General features: G+C 42.8%; 1 long non-coding RNA gene across 1 annotated transcript; it reads right to left on the reverse strand.

Moving 5' to 3' along the window:
* Positions 1 to 2,104: 2,104 nt before the first annotated feature.
* On the reverse strand, positions 2,105 to 13,890 carry LOC143655177 (uncharacterized). The gene is made up of 3 exons (XR_013162092.1): positions 13,864 to 13,890; positions 10,331 to 10,450; positions 2,105 to 2,386 (listed from the first exon to the last, which is right to left on the reverse strand). It is a non-coding gene; the product is annotated as an uncharacterized LOC143655177 (long non-coding RNA).
* Between the last annotated feature and the right edge of the window lie 665 nt (positions 13,891 to 14,555).

The raw sequence follows: 14,555 nt of genomic DNA on the forward strand, positions 1-14,555 counted from the left end.
AAAAAAAAGATACACAAAGGGCTGGGGGTTAGGGGAGGGCAGGAAGGAAGCTCTACCTTGTTTCCAGACCTTCCCTCATGTGCAGGCTAAGTTTTTAAGAATCACGGCTAACTCAAGCTGAATTGGTATGCTGAGGTTAGGTCTTAGCTCTCTGTAGACGTCCTTCTAAAACCTTCCAGGACAGATGGTTTTGTTCTCCTGCCACCAAAAATAATGCAACCTTGTGCTCAGACAGGAAGGAATTCAGTGTCCTCTGTCTCTTATAACAAGCAGCTTTATTTTTAGGAATCTGTGTCAGGAAGAATCTGCGCATTTGCTCCAGATACCAACTTCCTACCATTTTCATTCCTCCATTCATTCAGTGCATGTTAGTTGAGCATCTAGTACATGTTAGGCCATAGGCTAACTGGACACAGAGGTGTGGACAAGACAGGCACAACCAGGGTCACACTGTTACTTTCATGGGCCCTAGGCACTTTTGCCTTTTTGGGTCCTGTTCTAGTTTGCAAGCTGCTGGAATGCAGTATATGAGAAATGGAACAGCTTTTAAAAAGGGGGATTGATAAAGTTGCAAGTTTCCATGTTCTAAGGCCGTGAAAAATGTCCAAATTAAAGCAAGGCTATAGAAATGTCCAATCTAAGGCATCCAGGGAAAGATACCTTGGTTCAAGAAGACTGATAACGTTCGGGGTTTCTCTCTCAACTGGAAAGGGACATGGTGAACATGGTGACATCTGCTAGCTTTCTCTCCAGGCTTCTTCTTTCATGAAGCTTCCCCAGAGGCATTTTCCTTCTTCATCTCCAAAGGTCTCTGGCTACATGGGCTATTGTGGCTCTTTCCAGAATGGTTCTCTCTTAAAGGGCTTCAGTACACAACCCCACCTTTAATGGGTAGAGACACGCCTCCATGGAAACAATCTAATCAAAAGTGGCCCCTGGGCAGACCACGGTGGCTTAGCAGGCAGCATTCTTGCCTCCCATGCCTAAGACCTGGTTTCAATTCCCGATGCCTACTCATGAAAAAAAAAAAAAAACCGCCACCCACAACTGGGTGGGCCACATCTCCATGGATAATCAAAAAGCTTCCACCCAGCAATATTGAATAAGAATTAAAGGACATGGCTTTTCTGGGGTACACAAGAGATTTAAACCAACACAGGTCACATCATCTGTTTAAAAAAAGATAGACAACTTTTTAAATTACATTTTATGACCTGTGATATGAAGACAAATAGAATCCAGGCTGGATATATTATTATATATCTATTAATATTGTATTTATTTTATTCAACTGATTTTAAAGAAATTGAAACCAAAACATTTTCATGGACCCCCTAAAAGTGCTGCAGACCTTAGGCACTGTGCCTACTGTGCCAATGGATGAGCTGGTCCCAGCACAGGTCCTGCCCTCATGGAATCTGCTGTCTTCTAAAGGAGGCAACCTTTGCATGGATACTCGCACCAATAACTAACGAATTACAATTTTTGCAAGAGCAGAAATGTAAAGGCACAGATTTCTTGGAGCTCATTTAAGGACCCAACTTTGTCTCAAGGCACAGGGAAGGTTCCCATAAGAAGGTGAAATTTAAAAATGAAAAAAGTAAAATAATAATAATAATAATAAAAGAAAAGAAAGAAAAAGTAAGACTTACCCAGATGAAATAAGGAGCAGATCGTTGCAGGGTGAAGAGATATGCTAAGCAAAAGTAAAAGAAAATAAATAAAATAAGGAAGGAAGTCAGCATCTTAGAGGAACTAAAAAAAAAAAAATAGACCGTTGGTTCAAGCCTAATAATCAAAGGCATGATCCAAGAAGCTAGAGATGTAGACCAGAGCTGAGTTACATAGGATTTGGGTCTTAAATAGCTTAAGAGCAATTAGAGGCCATTGCATTTAAGCAGTGGGGGTAATATGATTTGATTAAGATTTTTTAAAGATCACTTTGACTTTTGTGTAAAGAATCAATGGGAAGCATGCAAAAGTGATTTCAGGCAAGCCTCCTGGGATGCAGAAGTCCAGGTGAGAGATGAGGGTGATAAAAGGTTTAGGAGGTGAGAGGGTGAGAAAGAAGGACAGTAGACCGGGAAATTTAAAGTGGGTGGGTTTATTTCTGTGCTCCCGGGCTGAGCTCACCAAACCCAAGATGGAGGGAGGTGAATCAGCACCTGGGTGATGGCTTAGGCGATTTTTAAGCAAGGGGGTCAGGTGACATCCAGAAGGGGCGGTTCTCTGGAAGTCAGGTGGTCGGAAGGGGCGGTTCATCAGTTCTGGAAGTCAGGTGTCCGGAAGGGGCAGTTCCAGAAGCCATGTTGGGAGGGGCGATACAGCCTCCACAGCTCCAATTGCAGTGCCCTTCCTGGTTCCCTCGACCTAACAGGTGATTTGTCTAGAATTTGAGAAAGAAAAAGGAGATACAGAGAAAAGGGTGAATTGGAGCAATATTTGGAAGTCAATATCTTAAATATTGAAGAAAAGAAAGATAACAATGGTGACTTACAGATTTTGACATGACTGACTGAGTGATGCTGTTTACTGAGCTGGAGAATGCTAGGGGAGGGACATGTTTGGGAGTTGGGTTGGGAAACAGGATGAAATTCCATTTGGGACATACTAAGTCTGAGGTATCTGTAGGATGCAAGTGTGAAAGCTGGATTGGCCAGTTGCCACACTTGTGACCTTGCTTTCCTGCTAGAGCTTATAACAGTCCTCCTATGCTGAAGAGCAGCCAAACGTAGAGTAGCAAAGTTTTTAAGTAATACGAGTGAATGAGAACGTAGGGAGATGTGCTGGTTTGAAAGGATGTATGTCCCTTAGAAAAGGCATGTTTTAATCAAGATCCTATTCAATACTGTATGTAATTAGAACATCTCCCTGGAGATGTAACCCAATCAAGAGTAGTTGTTAAACTGGATTAGGTAGAGGCATGACTCTACCCATTTGGGTGGGTCTTGTTTAGTTTCTGAAGTCCTATAAAAGAGGAAACATTTTGAAGAATGAGAGATTCAGAGACAGCAGAGAAGAATGACTTAGCCACGAAAAGCAGGGAGTTCACAAGCCAGCAACCTTGGGAGATGAAGAAGGAAAACACCTTCTGGGTAATTTCATGAAACAGGAAGCCAGGAGAGAAAATTAGCAGATGACTCCGTGTTTGCCACGTGCCTTTCCAGATGAGAGAGGAATCCTGACTGTGTTCATCATATGCCTTCTCACTTGAGAAAGAGACCCTGAACTTCATCCGCCTTCTTGAATCAAGGTATCTTTTCCTGAATGCCTTAGATTGGACATTTCTATAGACTTATTTTAACTGGGACATTTTCTCAGCCTTAGAATTGTGAACTAGCAATTTATTAAATTCCCCTTTTTAAAAGCCATTCCACTTCTGGTATATTGCATTCCAGCAGCTAGCAAACTAGAACAGGAGGGATTGTTTTAAGATTAGAAGAAGGCTAGAACTGAGCCCTGAGGAATTCCTAGTGAGCTGAGATCAAGAATAGAAGAGAGCACACCATTATCCCAATTTATAAATGAGAGATGTAGACTGCGAGAGACCAAGCAACTTGCCCAAGTTCATACAAGTCAACAGAGGTGGCCAAGATTTGGACTCAAAATGCAACCTCAGTCACTCTCCTCTTCTTGCCAAAAAAATAAATGGTGATGCAAAAGAGGACCCAGGGAGTGGCAACTCAGCCTGGCCGTGTAATCCTCTCCTGGCTCCTCTGTCAACAGCTGCCTCCTGGGGCAAGTCCCTTCACTGACTGAGACTCACCTGCCTCATCTGCAAAATGGAGAAAATGTGACCTTGCTTTCCTGCTACATGGGGCTGTCAAATCACAGGCACAGATGTTTGGTTAAATGTGGAAAATCGTTAGATGGGGGTATAGTCTCCAAATAAGGGGAAGACACATCGTTGGTGGGCCTAGGATAATCTTCAAGGTAGAGGTCAAATCTTCCCATCAATCGAGACAAACAATTAAGTTCATGAATTCCACCTCAGACCCAATTCTTTGTTTTGCCTTTCTCTGGGAACTTCAGACCCAGACTGGTTCACAGCCTCTACCAGACCTCTTCTCACCCCAAACAGGGTCAGCAGGCCACTAACCCCAGGCCCGGCCCCTCCCTGCTGGGCTGGCCCTAACCAAGTGTCCAGTAGGACCAAATCCCTCTTATTCCAACCACTTTTGGGAAGGAAGCTGTCTTATTTTGGGCAGGTTCTCACCTCATTTGCAAGGACTGGAATCTGGGCAGAGGCAGGAGCCATCAACCTTGATGTTGCTTCCAAGCCTGGACTTCAGAGAATCACCCAGCCTGAAAAGTTACTAACCAGCCTGCCCACTGCCCTATATGTGGCATGATGCTGACTGCCTGCTTGAACCAACCTCTGGGACCAAATGGCTTCCATGCGCTGCTAGCCAGGCCATCCATCATCCCAGCAGTCTCAGCTGGGCCCCCCACTCTCTACCTAATATCCAGTGCCTACCCACTCCATGGCCTTTTCTTCCTATATCCCTTGCCCCCAAATGTCCACATTCCCTAAGATTTCACCCTGAGGAAAATTCTCTTCTCTGGATATACCGTCCTTTGATAATCTCATCCTCTCCTGGAATTTCAGTTGATGAGCACCCTGAGGAGAAAGAGACCCAGGGATGTAAAATATGTTAGAATCACCAGGGCCCAAGGATGGACTATGGGAGAGGAAGAGAGGGAGTGGTGGGAGTCAAGAATGAAGCTGAACCAGGAGAGGCTGGCACTCCCCACGGCTGCCTGAGGGAAAGGCCCAGGTTCCAATTGCCTCTGAGTTCCCCCAATCCTGCCTTCACTGCTAGGAACAGATGGAGGTAGACTCCATGCTCCACGAGTGAGCAAACAGACCAAGAATGGGTTGGCACATCCTTCCTAGGTCCTGGGGCATCTTCTGAGGGTGATCTCCACCCTGACATGGAGCACACACATGGCCAGGAGAGAAAGTGCTTGGTTAAAGGCCACCAAGTCCAGAGAGGAAACATTAGTTCCTGTGCCATCTGCCCAGGGGACACATTTCAAGTTGTTTCCTCCCAGAACTTGCATAGTGCCTTCAGGAGACCAAGCGAGGGCAGCATGGGCACCCAGACCTTGAAACAGTCCCCAGCACTCCCTGTCTCCTAAGGGAACTTTGGTTCTACAGGCTTCTCCTAGCCATACAATTACCTCTGATTGTTGACAGGCACTGTCAATCAAGCTCCTGACCTTTATTAGCTTGTTTAATCCTCCCACATTCTCAGGTACATACTATTATTATCTCCACTTTACAGATGAGTAAATAGAGGCTCAAGGGTAAATAATGCGACCTGATTCCCACAGCTCTTAAAAGTAGCAAAGTTGAGATTTTTTTTCTTTTTACCAAAATGGTCCATTTCATCTTTAAAATATCAGCAGTTTCCGCACATGCCCAGCTCTGCCAGAATGTGCTATTTTCAAACTTAGTAAGGAAGGCTGAGCTCGCAGACTGCAAATTCTCTACTCACTGTTTGTTCTGCTTCTAAAATGGAATAGAAAAAAATATTGGACAGTCATTGGATTAGAGGATTCCACATCTCCCTGTAATTTCATTATTCTAGATAGCCTGAAAGGACCCTTTTCATGGAGCAAGAGAAAGTTGAGATACTTCTGCTCTGAGGATGTGATTTTGACAGTGGAAAGGGCCTCATGGATTCTCCTGCCCAGCTGCAGGCTTCGTCCCAGACCCCCTTCCCCAGAGACTGCACAGCTGCAGGCTGCAAAGGCAGTGGTCTGAAGCCTTTCTTTAACTGGCTCACCTGGAAGACAAACCCATCCTTCAGCAAATCCTCACCTCCCATCCTACGTCCCTAATTGGCATCGTCTATTACTCTTCCTGGTGACTTTATTTTTCACTCTTGGCTAAAAATGAGCCTCTGATGATTTTTTCTGTCCTGGGTATTGATAAGCTCAAGCATTTGTGTGGAGCCCGCTGCCAGGCACTCATGGTGGCACAGCATGACTCACAACTTTGAGGTCGCCATGGGGCATGGGAGGCAGGGGAACCAGCTGACGGCATTTGCCACACCATTACCAGACCTTCTGCCTTCTACCGTGAAGGAGCTATGCCCCTGGAACCCAAAGAGACACCCCAGAACCTTGAGATGGGAACTGGAAAGGCAGCCCACAGTCTGTCACATCTCAAGGCTGACTCCCTGTTTCATTTCCCACCCCCAGTTCCAAATGCCAAGCTGCCTTTCAGAGAGAGCTCCAAAAGGGAGATGTAGACCTGCCCTCCTTGTATCCACTCAACCACAGATTCACAAGACATAAGAGCTGCAAGAAAAGACTTAGCAATCATTTTAGCCTAACCTCTAATTTTATGAAAGAAAATATGAGGCCAAGAGAGGTCAAGCAGTTTGACCAATGTCACACAGTGAGTTTGAGAAGGTGTTATGGCTAGAACCTGGATCTTCTGTCTCCTAGCCCTGCTCTCAGTCTCCTTATCACATGCCCCTGAATGAATGGTGGCTAACCTCTCCATGAAGTGGGACAAGAAGTGCTGACCTTGAAGGGAAGACAACTGTGCTGGAATTTCAGCTCTGCCCTGTGATCCTCGCTCAGATGGGGTCCTGTGTTTGGTAGACTGCCTCCTCTCAGCACATGCAGGACCTCTGCAGTCCTTGGGAACTGGGAGTAAGCCCAGGTCCTCATGCAGCTCAGCTGTCCTCTAGCATCCCCTCTCCCAGGAATGATACATTACCTTGCACTAGGGAAAAATTCAGGGTGACACAGGTTATTTTCTGGCTTAGATAAGAGAAAGTTGATCTTAAAAGAGTTTAATGCATTCCAGTAATGCAGAGTTTACTGCATTCTAGTAAACTTTGGATGTTTGTGCTATTCCACCTGGTTGCACAATGACCCCATTTCTCCTTTTTTCTCTATTGACCTTTTTGGAAAACAATTTGTTAGCCCATGTGAGACTCAAATTCTTGGAATCAGTAAATGGAAAGGGACCACACAACTTCTCTAGTCCAAGCCTCCTACACTCAATTCAGGAACCCCCTCTACAATATCCTGTAGATTGATGCTAATGCTCAGCTTGAATACTTTTTGGGATGAACAATTCTTCCTTCACTTACCACCCCTTCTATTGCAGGATGGACCCAAGCAGAAGTAACATTCTAGTCCTACCCCTCACACGCCTAGTCCTTCACTGAGGTCGGCATGCAAAAAGAACCAATGAGAAGTGCAGCTCATCAATCCCTTATTTGCATGATCAGAGTGAGATGGGCTCCTCCAAGTCCTTATAATGCAAGGATCCCAACCCCAGAGGGCTCCTCCTCCTCTGGAGAATGCCCGCGCTCACCCCCTTTGAGTGAACTTTCACACTGAACTTTTTGGCTGTGCACACTTCCTAGTCCTTGGATTCTTTCCTGTGACTGAGTCAAGAACTCTGGAGGCACCAGCCCCTGGTTGAGGTCTCAACCTCTCTGAGAACTCCTGGCACTCCCCGGCATCAAAACCACAAAAGAAAGAACTCAGTTAACCATCTAACCTGAAGGACAATTAAAGCACTCCAAATATCCACCGACCACGAGCAAACTAATCTTCTTCTTTTCCTTTAAAACCACTGGCTGGAAATGCCAAGGACAGGATTTGGACTGCTACCTGAATCTGTGCTCCTTGAACTGCAATTCTAAGTCCTCAAATAAATGCCTTTTTCACCTTACAGCTTAATTTATTCCTCAGTTGACAAGATTATCAGACAAAACTATGTAAGATAAAAACTAAGGCAGGTTAAGTCCTTTGAGAAACAGATGCCAAGAAGCATTGGATAGGCAAGAGAGCTATGGGGGAAGCGCCTGAGAAGGAAAAAGGGGGAGGTAGCAGGAGATGGCAGAGAGGGTCTTAGAACCACTGTGCAGAAAGGAGAGAGGGAAGGTAGAATTGAGTAGAAAGGAGCCCAGATTGCAGCCCAGTTCTGAGAAAGTCTAGATGAGCATACCAAAAGGAACTTCGTTATGGGTCTTAGGGCCACTTCCCCCTCCCCCCTCCCCTATTTACCTGCCTCAGTTTGATTATGGTATGTGGATGTCCTTAGAGTTTTGAGGAACATTTTGTTCAAGGCTTTGCATACTTTGGATGTTTTGCTATCCGGCTGAGACCTGCATGAGAGTAACCTCTAGAATGACCTCCCTACTCTATTTTAAATCTTTTAGCCATATTAACTCTATTTTGTTTTATTTCTTTTAACATTTTCTAACCTAAATAGCTTTGTTTTATTCCCATAATACAAGGACCAGATTATTAATTCATTATATCACTGTCTTCCTGGACTTGAAGAATAAAAGTAAAAGAAATAATTGTTTTTTCTCAGCTATGGATGTTAGACTTTTGGCCTCGTTAATGGTCCATTGTAACAAAAACGAAAAGGGAATTTCTGGGGTTTTGCTGGTGTTATTTGAGGTGAGGATCTGGCCTGGATTCTAGCAACAGCCTTTTATCTCAGCCATTTCCAATCTGTTTTCACAGGCCCTTGTCTAATGCCTACTTTGTTACCAGGCTGTGAATTCCATGCTTAGAGCTCATCAGAGCTGTTTGTTAATGCATTTTTCAGAAGTGCTTATGTGGTCTTAGAAGTTTCCTGAGGAAGTGCTAGAGGCATTCAGGGGGTCTAAACCACCACTGTCCAATTGAAATATAACGCAACCCACATCTGGACTTTATTCTAGTAGCTGTATTTTAAAAGGGAAAAGGTCAAATTAATTTTAATAATATGCTTTATTTAACCCAACACATCCAAAATATTATCATTTTAATATGCAATCTTATTTAAACTTTTCTAATGAAATATTTTAGATTCTTTTCTTTTATACTAAGTCTTCAGCCTCATTTGAAATGCCCATGTAGCTAATAGCTACCACCTAGGACCCTGCAAGCAAGAAATGCCTGAGTCTGAGAAATAACATTTGGTTATAGAGCAAGCTGATGAGCTGTTCCCTGGTGTTCCCTAAACTGGTTATAGATTTTCATCTCCCCAGGGAATCATCACCCAAGGGAATTTTTATTTCAGGACTCTTTTATTTGCTAGGAAACATAAAATCTACATTTTGAAATCATATGTCGCGGGGATTGAATTCTTAGGCATATGTTAGGATATCTCAGCTTCCTACAATGATGTATCTTTGATACAAAGATGTATCTTTGTAGCTAGAGAGTCAAGTGTACAAGAAAATGGGGCTATTTCCTTCTCTCGAATATGTCTGATTCAAACAGATCTAGCAGTTCCCGGTAATGTGACTCTGAGTCCCAGGCACACCCTCACCTGAGAATTTCCACCTCCAGCAGCCACCACCAATCCCGTTCTCTACCACTATGAGGCAGCACTGTGCTACTCCAGTTCTTTTAACCAGAGTCATGCCTTGGAGACCTACCTCACTCCAGGAAAGTACTGCATAAGAACAGTTATCCCTTCCACACCACCGGATGGGGGAGGGGGGGGGGGGGTCACTGTGCCCCCAAGACTTGGAAAATGAGTGTAAATTTTTTTCTTCTTTAGGATTTCAGGAAACTCCCTGGCTGTCTCTTGTTTGGCAGACACTGCCTCTCCTGATACTTTTACATTGTGCAGCTTAAACCTTTAAAAATGTTCTCACACCAGCCTTTGCTAGCTTGGAAATTCATAGGTAGACCTTCGCCTGCATTATCCTTTAGGAAATCATATGAGGACTGACAGGTCACAGGGGATGGAACTCAGGCCCCCACCCCCAGTCCCCCTACAGCAACAGCTAACTCATGACCCGTTCCTGTTCCCTTCCCCTCCTCCTTGCCACAACTTGTGATGCCTCTTGCCAAGTGCTGCCAGGGCCAAGAAACCACATCAAAGAAGGACTTACAGCACAAACTCCACCAATAAGGAGCAAACCGGTCAGGACAGACACAAAACGAACGAAGGAAAAAATACTAGCCAAAGGCAATGAGACGAATCGCCAAATGCAGAACTCAGGACCAATAAGGGACTTTAGAGTGTAGCAGGAAACAAGGGAGGAGGCCCGAGGCCTCCAGGAACGTTATAGGAAGTTAGAACAAGCCGAAACCAAGGGTCGGCAGTTTCGGGAAACAAGTGATTTATTAGCTTGTGCGCATGGAGCGCAACTGAGTAACCTCAAAAGTCTGAGCCCCCAACAAAGCTTTTATAGACGTATTACATGCTAGAGATAAGGTAAGCTTAATATAGCACCATCTTCGATATTAAAGGAAAAAAATTGGTTAGTTTAAGGCGGGAAGCTGGGTTAGAGAAGCATAGGAGCTGTTAGGGGAGGGGTCCCCATCCCAGGAATGTGTCTTATCTCACCTGTCTGCAGTTTCACCCCTTCTTGGAGGCTAGGAGAGGAGGTTTGGGGATTCTCCACAGAGGAGGCAGCCAAACAAGGAGAAGGGTGAAGAGAGGTCTGGCTGCTGCAAAGCCTGTTTGCTACAAACGTATAAAAGGAGAAACACATCACAATGCAGGTGGACATTTTCTTCAGGCTCTTAAAGAAAATGTTTCTTTACCCTCTCCTCTACCCCCCCCCCCCCGTTCCTCTTCCCCCTCCCCCTCTCTTCCCCCTCCTTCCTTTACAATAAACCCTTTGCACCCTCAGCTCACTGCATGGTTATGAGTGTTGGACCGAACCACCCCAAAATTTGTTCTAACAAGGACTTAGCCTTTTCTCATATGACCCTTTTTAAAGCAATCCTGCATCCAAAAGAATGCTGCCCTTTTCACATGATAGAGATGCGGATCTCACGGTTTATGCAAATGATCTGCAGTTGTTAGTGTGGCTGCACAATAGCTTTGTGGATTTCCTTCTCTTTTTTTCTTGGTGACGCCTTAGGGTCGGCTCATTCAGGCCAAAACGGTGCTACCTGCAGCAGCTGTTCTCCCTGAACGAAGCATGTCTAACAATCCTGCTTTTTCCTTCAAGTTCATCACGTTCTTGTTTCTTGGGAGCCCTTTCTGAGCCACCAGGGAGACTATGCTTCGGACCCATGATTTTCATAGAGTTTGTGGCATTTAAGCAGCACAAGATATGAGAAACTCGAGAATGTGAAGAGCACCGCGAGATCACGGCGAGAGACGGCCGTAAACGCGCTTGGCGTCCTAACCAGTGTGTAGAACCAAGTTCTTTTACCACAACTCTAATTTTTAGAAAACAAAAATTGTGTGGCTGTTCATCTATGGTATTAAACAGTAAAATGCATTCTGTGCAGGTAATATTATGCATAACGGTGCATTCATTTTATGCATTTATGAGTTACTAAGCTTTTAGAGAGATCTCTGCATTTATAAGCTTTATAAATGTTGTCTGCTGCTCTTTGCGTGTCCTCTGCGGCTTCCGCGAAAATCCCCCCAAATTCTCATTTAATGTCTTGTGCCAACCCGATAATTGCAATGGAGAAAGTTGCAATGTGGAAGGGATAACTGTATTTGCCTATACATGTGCTCACTTAGTTCTCAAACTTGCATCATCTCCATTTTACAGTTTAGAGAAATTTGGTTTCAGAAAGCTAAGTAATTTGCCCAACGCTACATTGCTAGTAGTCTACATTCCTTTAAGAGCTGGCATTGGGAGACTGAAATCCTGAACCAATTCACATGGTTAATGACACTGTATATTGGTTCAAACCTCTCTGAGATTAACTTGGAAGTGTGTAACAAGCTATAAAATTGTCCATGTGCTTTTATACGATGATGTTGAAATCTCTTCTAAGGTAATAGGTAAAATATACAAGCACACATACAGCAGCTTCTGCAGAAATGTTTATGACAGTAGTACCCATAATAACCAAAAAAAAAAAATTTAAACACTCCTTCTTCATTCTTTCAGTTAACAAACACTTATTGGGTGTCTTCTATCAGCTAGACACAGTTCTCAACCCAATGATGCAACAGTGAAAAGGAAAATAAAAGTAAAAAGATCCCTGCTTTCATGGAGAAGGCCAAGGACAGAGAAATGCTTTTTTAAAAAAATCGATATAGGAGAAAAACTACAGCTGTTAGATATAATAAGTATGAAGGCCTTGTTAAAAATATGTGAAACCAAAAATAAGAATTCCCTTATTTACTACACAAAAGGCATTGAGACAGGCACTTTTGCATTCATGATTCCATTTAATCATCACAATGAGCATTTGTTCCAGTTTTCAAATGGGAAGAAACTGAGGCTCAAAGAAATTCAGTGATTTGATCCAGGTCACACAGCTAGTGAGTGAAATAAAGGAATAAAGAAAGTGTAAAGAGTGGACACATGCTGATTTCAACCAAGTAAAAATACACACCAGTATGAATGGGGAGCAAAGGGAGAGAGAGATGAAAACAGTTGATTGATGCCCTCAAGTCCCTTTTTCCTGAGCATTGCTCTGAAGCCCCTTTTGTAAATGCAGTCGTTGCCTGAGGACAGACAAGATCCTGACCCAAAGACCCGGGAGAGGGGATGGTCTGACTTGTGTGAAGAACAGAGCTTTCACTCCAGAGAAAGCACTCAGCTGAGGAAGGAGTCCAGCCTCCCCCAACTCTCTGGGACAGAAACGGACAAAATGAGCTTACATCATATAGCATAAGGGGTTTGAAATTAATCAATGGGGTAAATATTGGGCACAAAATCAGAAGATTGAAAAATTAGGTGGAAGTGCCTTTTCTTTGACCTTGGGCCAGCAAAAGAGGACTAGGTTTTTCTATCTGTACAGTTTCAGTGTTACACAAGTTTATTATTTCATTGGAGCAAACATCTGAGTGCCCGCTACCGCCAGGCCCTGTGCTAGATAAATGTATAAAAAAGAAATTAATTTCCCATCCCTTTTCTCTGGGAAAAGTTTCTAGGGGGGGTGCCAACATATCTGTTACTGGACAAAGATATGTTGTTACTGGACAAAGGCCGGGAATTATTTTGCCCGCTGCGCCCTAATGGCCAATTCCTGAGAGAATTTCAAAATGAGAGGAGTTTATTTTTAGGTGCATAGTAGGAGAGCAGATGGTCTATCAGCCCAAAATCTGACTCCCCGAATTTCAGTAATTCTGGTAGTTTATTAGAGAAAACGATGGGCAGGGTTTAGATTAATGAGCACAGTGACTGCAGATGATGTAATTAGAGGTGATCTAATTACTGAGCATGTGCAGATTGATGACATGCCTAGTCACAGAACCTACATAAGAAAATGGAGAAATGAGGTAAAGGTGACTTGTAGGTTAACGTCTGAGCTACTGCGCATGTCAGGTGGGCCCATGTGGGTTAGAGCCTGTCTTGGTTATCAAGATAACTTTGAACTTGGGGTGGGCTGGTTCTGGAACCCAAGACCCTTCATTAATAAATATTTGGGTGTCTTTAGTGATTTCAAGGCTCTAAAGTTGAAAAACTGGCTAGCTGGGTACAAATGAAGGTTAGTCACCAGGTTTTTACAATCACAGGGTCAGAAGATAAGGGCTATACAATCATTTTAGAGATTAAGGCAGCTGGATTACAATTTAGAGATGTCAGGTATTTCTCTCTGCCTACTCCAATATACCAGAAAGCAACAAGGAAAGCAAAAAATATATATAATGGTTCAGACATCAAAATCATCCCTTAAATCCTGATTTCTCAGTTACATATCTATGCCCAGAAGGAAAAGTCAGCAGGATTTCATGTTCAAATAATCTAGAATTGCAAAGGAAGAATGGATGAGAGCCACAAAAGAAATAGTATTTAAATAACTCAAATATTTAAATGTATTTAAATATCTAAATAAGTTAAATAAATAATCTTTAAATAATTTAAATAATAGTAAATAAATTTAAGTTTTTTAGTAGCCACATTAAAAAGGTAAAGAGAGGGTAGTGTGATGGTGGCTCAGTGGCAGAATTCTCACCTGCCATGCTGGAGACCCAGGTTTGATTCCCAGTACCTGCCCATGTGGGGAAAAAAAAAAAAAGGTAAAGAGAAACAAGTGAGATTTATTTTAATATTATTTTATTTAATCTAATATATGCAAAATATCATTTCATCATGCAATACAAATTAAAGTTATTAATGATATATTTTAAATTATTTTTTCATAGTTTTCAAAATTCAGTGTTTATTTTATACTTACAGAACATCTCAATTCAGACACCAAATTTTCATCAGAAGTATTTCACTGAATTTATATTTCATACAATTTAGAGTTGAAAAGTAGACTCATATGCTCAAAGATTTCCTAGTAATTGGAATGAGTGCCAAAAATCATTCTTTTAAAATATGCATTCACATTGACCAAAATTGTTCACCTTTTTTTTAGAAGAATTGATTTGAACTTGGAGCAAAGGTCTATTGATTTCAAAACAACATTTGTCAAGTTAGGTAAATTCCCTAACTCATGTGTCAGCTCAGTCTTACTGACACAAATTCAAAGAAGTATTACGTAATCAGAAAGACAACTCTAATTTATCAACATCAACAAAGCATTCTTCAAGTTTTTCTTGCAATTTTTATAGCCAATTGCATAACACTGTCGATTACAATTAAAATCCTCTGCATATTGATTCATGGTACAAAAAATTGTAAAGTTGTTATCATTGATTT

The sequence above is a fragment of the Tamandua tetradactyla genome, chromosome 14 (genome assembly GCF_023851605.1).
Source record: "Tamandua tetradactyla isolate mTamTet1 chromosome 14, mTamTet1.pri, whole genome shotgun sequence".
NCBI classification, from domain to species: Eukaryota; Metazoa; Chordata; class Mammalia; order Pilosa; family Myrmecophagidae; genus Tamandua; species Tamandua tetradactyla.